The 9,621-nt window shown below is 42.1% G+C and overlaps 1 protein-coding gene across 1 annotated transcript in view; it reads left to right on the plus strand.

The window, feature by feature from the left end:
- DOCK2 (dedicator of cytokinesis 2) overlaps positions 1–9,621 on the plus strand; it is a 4,134,711-nt gene that overhangs the window by 2,933,021 nt on the left and 1,192,069 nt on the right. The window lies entirely within an intron of this gene.

Consider the following 9,621-nt stretch of genomic DNA (forward strand, 5'->3'; position numbering starts at 1 on the left):
GTTTATATGCAATACTGTGACTACATTGCTGATGGATCATGCAGGGATCTGCCATTTAGCAATGGTTCTGTGTAAGTTGCACCAGCTAACTGAGCTAACAGCCATCCTTCAAAGGTAAATTGCTTGCCTTAAACAATACACAAGGGCTCAGCCTCCCATGTTTGCAAGGTCACGTGTCTTAACGTATCATTTCTTCCTTTCATTTCTCTCTTGTAAGCCTGCTCATAATTGCTAGAGTCCAAATGTCAGGTCTGTGTTGGAGGGAAGCCTTCTAGCTCATCAGTGGGAGTGGTAAGCATTAGGTAGCCTATCTACCACAAGAGGAGTGGTTCCTGGCCCAGAAATTGCAGCTATTGGCCATTTGGGCAGTTTTTTTCTATCTCTTTCAACTTTCTGGTTTAAAAGCCGTACTTGCGCTTGTCTCCCATCTTTTCTGTAACTAGCCTAGTCCAGATACAGAGTTGCTGTATCCAGTACTGTTGGTGAACTTCTGAGCCCTGCAAGCCTTTCTGTGTTGGAGGAAAGCCTTCTAGCTTATCAGTGGGAGTGGTAAGCACTAGGTAGCCTGTCTACCACAAGAGGAGTGGTTCTTGTCCCAGAAATTGTAGTTTTTTGACTATTTGGGCAGTTTGTCCATCTCTTTCAACTTTCTGGTCTAAAAGACCACATCTGCGCTTGTTTCCCATCTTTCCTGTAACTAACCTATTGGGAAGCACTAGAAAGCCTTAAACTGATGCAAGCCTTCTACCTTAGAAGAGAGACTTTGGAGTGATTAAGTATCAGTTTTTTGTATTGTCTTGCTGTACTTAACTGTTTTCTGCCTTAACGCTGATTTTCCAGCATTTATTATGATTTAAAAACTTGTTTTTTTTTTCACATATTGTACTTATTTGACTGCCTGCACTTTTAAAAAGTCATTTTTTATTTAAATAATTTGTTTAACTGTTGTAGGCTACACACTAAAGTGTGATAGCCTTTTCTGATTGTTTGTAGTCATTTAAAGCTGTTTTAAGTGTATTTTTTTTACTGTTTTTGCCTTATCTTTAAAAAAAAAAAATCCTTGTTTCCTGCCTTTCTAAGCTAGTATAGTCCAGTTTTCAGGTTAGTACTGAATTCAGGGCTGTGTTATAAGTCTATGTGTTTGCCCACACCTTACTTAAATAGAAGGAAGTTTCTCTGTTCACCTGTGAGAGAGGGGAGCTTTGAGCAGCCTATCTGTCCCTGGAGGAGTGGTTCCAGCCCAGAAGTTAGTATTTTATTGGCCATTTTGGGCAAATTTCTATCGCTTTCATTTCACTGCTATAAAAACCACGTTTGCACGGTTTTGCGTGCCGGGCAGCGCCGGTTAGCTAGGGTTAAATTATTCCCTGCTCTACTAAGCCCCTCTTCAGTTTTTCCCTTGAAACTAGTTTAACTCTCAACCTAAGCACTCAAAAAGCATCCTACAGCCCAGCACTTGCTCAGACCTAATAGCAAGCAGTAATATACCCTGACACTTGATTGCCCAGCAGGGCAAGGCCCTTTATTCACCCCTAACCAACCAAGTGACTAAGCAGCTCACCTTACTATTCAGGCATGACCAAATGGCAATTTCAGGTGTACTCTCCAGTCCAGCTGGTGAATTTGGGTATCCTGAGGTAATGTTACAACTGCCTCATGTACACAGACAACCCTCTCCTCCTAACACAAAACACTAACATATGCGAGAGATACAATTATACAGCCAAACTAGAGGCTGAGCTCTCTCCACACAAGACTGGAACAGACAGTCAAGCGGAGAAGGTTAACACTTGCACCACATCTCCAGCCACACATGGACCTACTAAACCAGCACTGACAAAAAATACACATAAATACACAAAATCATACTAGGAGGCCATAAATAAAAACCTGCAAAAGCATCAGAGACTTCCAAAGCAGACACCCAAATAACCTGCACCTCCCGTCACAAACCAGACAACACATAAAACACAAAATCAGTGTGCCACACAATCACAATCCTTTAGGCGAAATAACATACCTAACACACTAGTAATAGGTGACGCTATAGTCAGGCACACTGACATCCCACTCATTAGGCTGGACAAGTAGAAGGTTACTGTTAGTTGCCTGTCGGGAACCAGAATCCGCCACATAACACAAGCACTCAGGTCACTCCAGAACAAGTACAAATATGACTCAGTCATTGTTCATGTTGGTGTGAATGACCTGAGACGTACCTCCCTGGACTACATGAAAAGAGACATGGAGGAGCTCACTGATCATGCAGCCCAGGCTGGTATGACCCTGACCCTGAGTACCACCCTGCTCTCACCAAGAGTGATACCTCAGTATAAAGAAAAAATTATCAATTTCAACAATTGGCTAAGCTTCTGGTGTCATTCACTGGGGATCCAGTGTCTGTCAGCCTGGGACGACATACTCGACAAGCCACGTTGCTTCACAAGAGACGGCTTGCACCTGTCACCCATAGGCTTTCGAATACTGGCCAAGGCTCTTGCTGCCCCCATAGTTCCTTTTTTAGGCAAGGCTCAAAAGTCAAACCCACCTTCGTAAACAGCACAATTAAGAAAAAACTGAGGGTTATGCTACTCAATGCCAGGTGTTTAAATCTCAAAATGCATGTGCTCGAAGCACTCCTCAGTATGGAGAACATCGACATCTGTGCATTAACTGAACGCTGGTTCAAGGCTCCAGAGAGCACCCCAGCACTACCGGGCTACAACTCATACCACATGTTTTGCCACAGAACATGGACCGAAACACAAAAGGAGGGGGTGTATCCATATTCATCAAGGATACCTACACTTCCAGGTTAGTGGTGCAGCATGCTACCTCTGAGGTCATCCATGTGCAACTAACATTGGGCAAATCTACAATGCAAATTGTGGCCTGCTACAGATAACCCTCTATGACCCAGGACCACCACTCCACCTTTCTGGAGACACTGGAAAACATGAAGGTCCTACCGAACACCCTGATACTGGGCGATTTCAATTGCCCTACCATTAACTGGGAAAACTACTCGAGTACAAACTCCCAGGCCCAGAGTTTCCTGGAATAAGTCAACTCAAAACACTCTGGATCAGCTAGGTAAACTCCCCTATCAGAGGTGGAAACATATTGGACCTGGTCATCACCAACATGGGCAACAGGTGTTCCACACCGGAGGTCAACCCGTTACTGGTTAGATCAGACCATAAACTAATCACTCTGAATGTCCACACCCCACCACCACCCCCATCTAAGGAAACCACAGTAAATAACTTTTCTAAATCAAACTTCACCTTACTTAAGACAGAGGCTGTAAGTTTAACCACCCCCACTTTAAAGGATAATGCTGGCCAAGATGCAGAAACCTTTACAAATGCACTGTATGAGCACCTACAAGGATGCATGGATCATGCCATCCCTAGCAAAACCAAGACTCACTCCTATAAGAGAAGGAAATCAGTCTGGTGGACCCCTGCCATAAACAGACTTTACAATAGAAGGAGGAAACTAGTTCAGAAAAAAAGCAAATCCCAAGAAGGAAAGACATCCCTGATCAGTATCCATAAAAAACTAAGGTTCCTCATAAAATCATCCAAGGCTAACTTTGAAAGAAAAATAGCCAAGGATTCAAAAGATAACCACAAAGCCTTCTTTAGCTATGTTAAGAATCTAAATGGCAACTCACAGATATGCACTGAACTAGTGCAATATAGCACAAAATATACTGAATCTATTGATATTGCCAACATCCTGCACATAGATTCAGTGCAAACTTCACCCCCTTCTCACCCTCAAAAGGGCCCACAACAATACTAGAAAAGTGTAGTGTCCCGGAAATCACAGATGCACAAATGAAAATGGCCCTTTCAAAAGCCAAAAACACAGCGTCAGTGGGGCCAGATGGTGTCCCAGGGTGCGTCTTGCACGAACTGCAGAATGAACTAACCCCCCACCTAAACACACTGTTCATCCTCAGCCTCTCCACAGGCTACTTGCCCATAGAATGGCGCACAGCAACAGTTATTCCACTCCACAAAGGAGGGGCCACAACTGACCCTGGTAACTATCACCCCATAAGCCTGACTAGCCTGGTCTGCAAGGCTGTGGAGTGCATCATCATGGAACTCATTAGCAAAGACATTGGGAACCGCCAAACACTTGACCTGACCCAGTTCAGTTTTGTTAAGGGCAGATCATGCCTACTAAACCTGGTTGACTTCTTTGAGACAGTCACCAAGGCCATAGACTAAGGAAAGGTGGTTCACACAGCCTAACTTGACCTCACCAAGGCTTTCGACACCATTCCCCACTCGGGTATTACAGAAAAACTCATCAGCCTGAACATAAACCCCTACGTCATGTACGGGTTGCCAACTGGCTTACAGGCAGAACTCACATGGTAAGAATAGCGGGCTCCAGGTCTGACTCTAAACCAGTCACAAGTGGTGTCCCACAAGGCTCGGTCCAGGGATCCTTACTGTTTGGCATATACTTCTCAGAAGTAAAGGCAAACACAGGAGGACTAAGGCTAACCAAGTTCACCGATGACTGCAAACTGGAAGCCATAATTGAGTCTCTGGCTGACATGGACATCCTTCAGAAGGGCCTTACAGAGATGGACACCTGGTCTCAAAGTCATGGTCTCAAGCTAAATGCCAAAAAATGCATAGTCATCCCGTTTGGGAAAAACAAAACACCCACGAATTACAACATAGTTGGCAGCCCCCTTAATACAGAATCTGGGGGCCCAAGTAGATAGTACTCTCTCCTTTGACAATCATATTGGCAAAGTAGTTAGGAAATCCTTCTATGTGGCCCATCTAATTACTAAAGGGTTTGTATCTAGAAATAAAGAGGTTATAGTGCCCCTCTAGTCATCACTCATCAGACCCATCATAGAGTACAATGCTCCATTTGGGAAGTACCTCACAAGACACTTCCAACAGCTGGAAAGACCACAAAAGTACTTCACCAAGAGGATCACTGGCCTCAAACATATATCCTATGCAGCCCAACTGAAAAAACTCTGGCTGTACTCAGTGGCATATCGCTTACTCAGAGGTGATTACTGCCTGACTTACAAAGCCATGTCCAACTCAGAATTGATGGACATGCTCCACCTAAAGAAATCCAAGTCACTGCAAGCCACGCACTGCAGTGAGCTAAACCTCACCACAACAATAAATAGAACATGCTGGAGGGATAGATTCCTGTCACAGAAACTCCCCATGCTTTGGAACAAAATTCAAAACTACATTTGGCAGAGCCCCTCACTAACACTCTTCAAGAGAAACCTTGACGAGTGGATGGGTAACAGAAAATACACCCCTGGGATCACTTCATTGGCTGCTTGATAGAGAATCAGTTAATTAATCAATGGGGCAGCAAAAGCCAACACACTCTAGCTAGGCTTATAAATGCCCTTGGACAGATAGCCTAGTGCCTACCTATGAACCTAAATAAAATATGCACTTAAGGTTGAGGTAAGTTTTGAAGTTGTTGCTCTAACTACAAGGAATTTATCCATAGGTCCTTGAGGGAAAATTTTTGCCAGAAACTTGCAAAAAGCATTTTAATATCTGTTTTGTACCTATTTTATATCCATTTCTCTTGCTGAGTGGATTAAAACCACAGGCACATTTATTTATTAAGTATGACGTAGAAGAAGTGCAAGGAAGGAAAATGCAGAATAGTAACTCTTTACACAAAGCCAGAACAAGTTTGAGATATCAGTTTTGGAATCTGCAGAATCCCAGACTCTAGTAGCAAAGCTAATGCAACAGAATGATTGTCATTTTATGACTCATAGGATGTTGTGTTCAGAAGGATGAAATGCTCAGAGGAAGGAAGTAGGTAGTATACAGGCACCTAATGACCACCTGTACATTACAATTGTACTGTTGTCTACTTTTCTCCACAATCTGTTTTGTGAGTAGAAAGTTTTCCACTAACTCAATGACTTGAACCCAGTTTTCTTTCTTTCATATTCTCTTATTACTAAAGCCTTTCTCATCTGTTATGCTTTTCACAGTCATTTTTTTTTTACCTTATCTAACCTCTGCTGTCTCTCACATCTCCATCTTAACAAAACATATATTTTACATCCATAGCCAAAATGCATCTCCCTGGTTATCTGGATCTACTGTACACACCCAAAGTACTTGCTCGCTGTCACTTGCTCAGATAGGCAAGTGATTGAACTCCCACCAACTTGATCTCCCATAACAACTGAATTCCAGTATCCTTACCAGAACCCTAACTCTAAACCCTAAACCTCCCTAAACCTAAAATTCCCTTCATGTTCCCTGACACTAAAACTCCCTTCCTGCTCTCTAAACCTAAAACACCAACCCTGCCAAACCTACAGCTCCTTTCCCACTCTCTAACCATAAAATCCCCCTTCCACTCCCTAACCCTAAACCTCCATTCCGCTCCCTAAACCTAAAATCTCCCTCTCTCTGTCCCACCCCAAAGCTGCTTGCACAAATTCAAATTTGAATTTGATTGTGAGCAACACTGCCTCCCCATGGCTGCTTGCCCAAACTCATATTTGAATTTGAGTACACTCAGCAGCTATCACAACCTACAATGTGCTTAAATCCCTGACTTCAAGCCAGTGGTTTTCAGGTGTGTGGGATGAGAGTACCTGTGGTGAACTCTGGTTATTTGCAGAAATGTTTACCTCAGACATTGCTTAACTTCTTTTTCATGAAGACTTTATTCTGTCTTATGCGATTTTATGTCCCAGCCCCCACTAAAAATGTACTTTGCAAGCATGACTAACCTGGTAAACAAAATGTAAATAAATAAATTAAATTTAAAAAATGTAAAAACGAATGCCAGCATCACTACATGCTGATGTACAAAATAGTTTAACATTTTCATGTTATTGACTATGTATATCCTGAAATATAAAATCTGTTAAAAAATATGATTATATTATTATTTTAGCATGCACTTGCTTTTAACTGATCCTCATTTTTATACTTTAAGTGATGACTTGCGAAACAAATGGCTAGGTCTAGGACAAGAAAGGTTACTGCGAGGTCTATACCTTGCAGTAACTATTTCATTTTCAGAGATAGCCTTAGAGTGGTGTTCAACATGAGTATGTGCAGCTGCAGCACCACTGTGCGCTATCTCTGTGGCCATGCTAAATGCTAATAAGGAATTCCATGGGATAGGCTTATGTTAATTAGCCATATGCTGTCCACCTGGAAGTTCCTGTGGTAAGACATTTGCAAAGCTGAGCTATTCAAAGAATCACTCAGCTGTGTAAAGTAACACAGCGACTCATGCTAATGAAAATGGCCAAAAACTTGTGTTCGCCCATTGTGTAGAAGTACGTGTCAGGGAGTTTAGCGGACTGCATGTGTAGTGTGTTGTTGTCTGGGAGGTTTCAGTAAGTGGTTTTGTTAGGTGATGGGTAGAGTAGATGTATTTGTATATTTGCATGGATGAATGGATTAATGTATCTGTGAGTGCAAACAGGTGGGGACTTGTGTGTTTGTGTGTGTGTGTGTGTGTGTGTGTGTGTGTGTGTGTGTGTGTGTGTGTGTGTGTGTGTGTGTGTGTGTAGTACGCACGTGTGCAAGTGTGAATGTTTGAATATGTGTGTGTATGTGGGGGGGATGTCACTCCTCTACACTCCCCTAGACTAACAAGCAAGTCATGCGATATTGGGAGACACTAGACACCAGGGATACTATTCATATTGTGCTTTAAAGGCACTTATTAAAAATGAAGAAAGATATTTGCAGCACTAAAGCTGTTGGTCAGTGAAGACACAAGACAGCAGGGATCCTCCTAATATCATGCCATAAAGGCAACTATTAAAAGAAGAAAAAAAGATGTAGAGCATGAAAGACATGGGTTGAGGGGATCATATCTTAAAGGCAAGTTGGAAAAAAAAGAAGAAAAGATTTGCAGCATGAAAGAGATGGGTCAGATGGCACACAAGACATCATTGTAAGTCATTACAGCATGACTTAAAGTCACTAAAAAATTCAAACCCTGTACCTTCACACCAAAGATATTAGTCCTCTGCACCACCCCTAGATATTAGGGATACCTAAAAATATTACCTAAGGCATTAAAAAAAGTTTCAAACTCTGCACCCTGACACAGAAATCAACAGCATTAACCAACAACAGTAGCTAATCAGTTACTGAAGTCTGGATTTTTTTTAAAGTAATAAGAAGTATGAACCTCTAAATTCTGGCATGATCTAATGATTGCAACAGTCCTTGACTTATGAAGGAAAGGGTCCCTATAAGAGGCAAAAGCATGAGCATTCTGCTAAATCAGGGACAGAAGGTTGAGTGAGATGAGAGTGCATCCATGTGGACGAAGGCTTCAGTACAAAACTGGGAGGAATATTAGATGATAGAGAGCATATGTATGCAAACTGTTACCGGGACTTAATTAAAAAGTTATTAGTGAGCAGCATTTGCAGTATCACAGCATCACAATGCATTGTATGCCCACTGAGAAGAATGAAACTCTGATGTTTGGCATTGCAGTCTGAACTATAATTTACAAGGGGGAGAGACAACACATAAAAAGAGTCATCAGAGACATTTTGGTAACTCGGAGACAGGTCAAACGTATGCAGTGTGTGTGTGTGTGTGTGTGTGTGTGTGTGTGTGTGTGTGTGTGTGTGTGTGTGTGTGTATGTGTATGTGTATGTGTGAATGGGGAGTGCCCATGCCAGTGCGATGCATAGGCTGCCAGTGTTAACTACCACCCATGCCAATACGATGCATTAGCTGCCAGTATTAACTACTGCAAGATAGTAATGATTATCACTAGAAGTACATAGGGCAAATCAGAGACATCAAATTAGCCTATAATGAGGTCTTTTCTCATTGCAGCCAACATGTCTCTGAATAAGATTGCCACATTGTGTAAATAACCCCTTTTTACTATAACTCTTACAGCCAGAATGGTGTTCTCTCTGAATCTTGTGGATTTACCGCAGAAACTCTGTCCAGTAAGAGTATACCCGTTGCCCCTTTTTGCTAGAAATTTCATGTAAGTCTGGCTTCATGTCAGCCATTTCCACACCCTTAGGGAAGAAAAGGTGACTCAGCCATAGGCATTTTTTAAGGAATGGGTTATTCACATGCACACGAAGTACCTGGCTTTTTACTACATTATATTTCGTTGTAAACATACCTAACCACTTTTCCTGACAGTAAATGGATTCTTATATCCAGCATTCTTTACATGGAATCAAGAGATATGGCAAAGGGTTATGATGGAACTTGAAAAGTATACTGTGAAAGAGATTTTCAGATGGAGCTGTCATTTCATTAACACAAATTGTAACCCACCCTCTAGGACTTTGAATCTGTTTCTTTCTGTTCTGGTCCCATAGGCAGGTTTTGTAAGATTGGTGACATTCAGGCTCCTTGCTTGCCGTTAACGAACCCTTGCAAATGGGCTGAGATGCTCTATCATCTACATCATTCACTTTATGTCACTGCACTACATCTCATTTTTTTCTGGCATGTAATGATCTACTGCTTTTCATTTTGCAGTGTGACACAGTCTTCATACTGAAGTAGGCAACTTACAGACTTTGTGCCAAAGAATCTCCTGGCAGGACTTCCAAGATGGCTGTAC

Source organism: Protopterus annectens, chromosome 4.part0 (assembly GCF_019279795.1).
Source record: "Protopterus annectens isolate FY-2018-M chromosome 4.part0, PAN1.0, whole genome shotgun sequence".
NCBI classification, from domain to species: Eukaryota; Metazoa; Chordata; order Ceratodontiformes; family Protopteridae; genus Protopterus; species Protopterus annectens.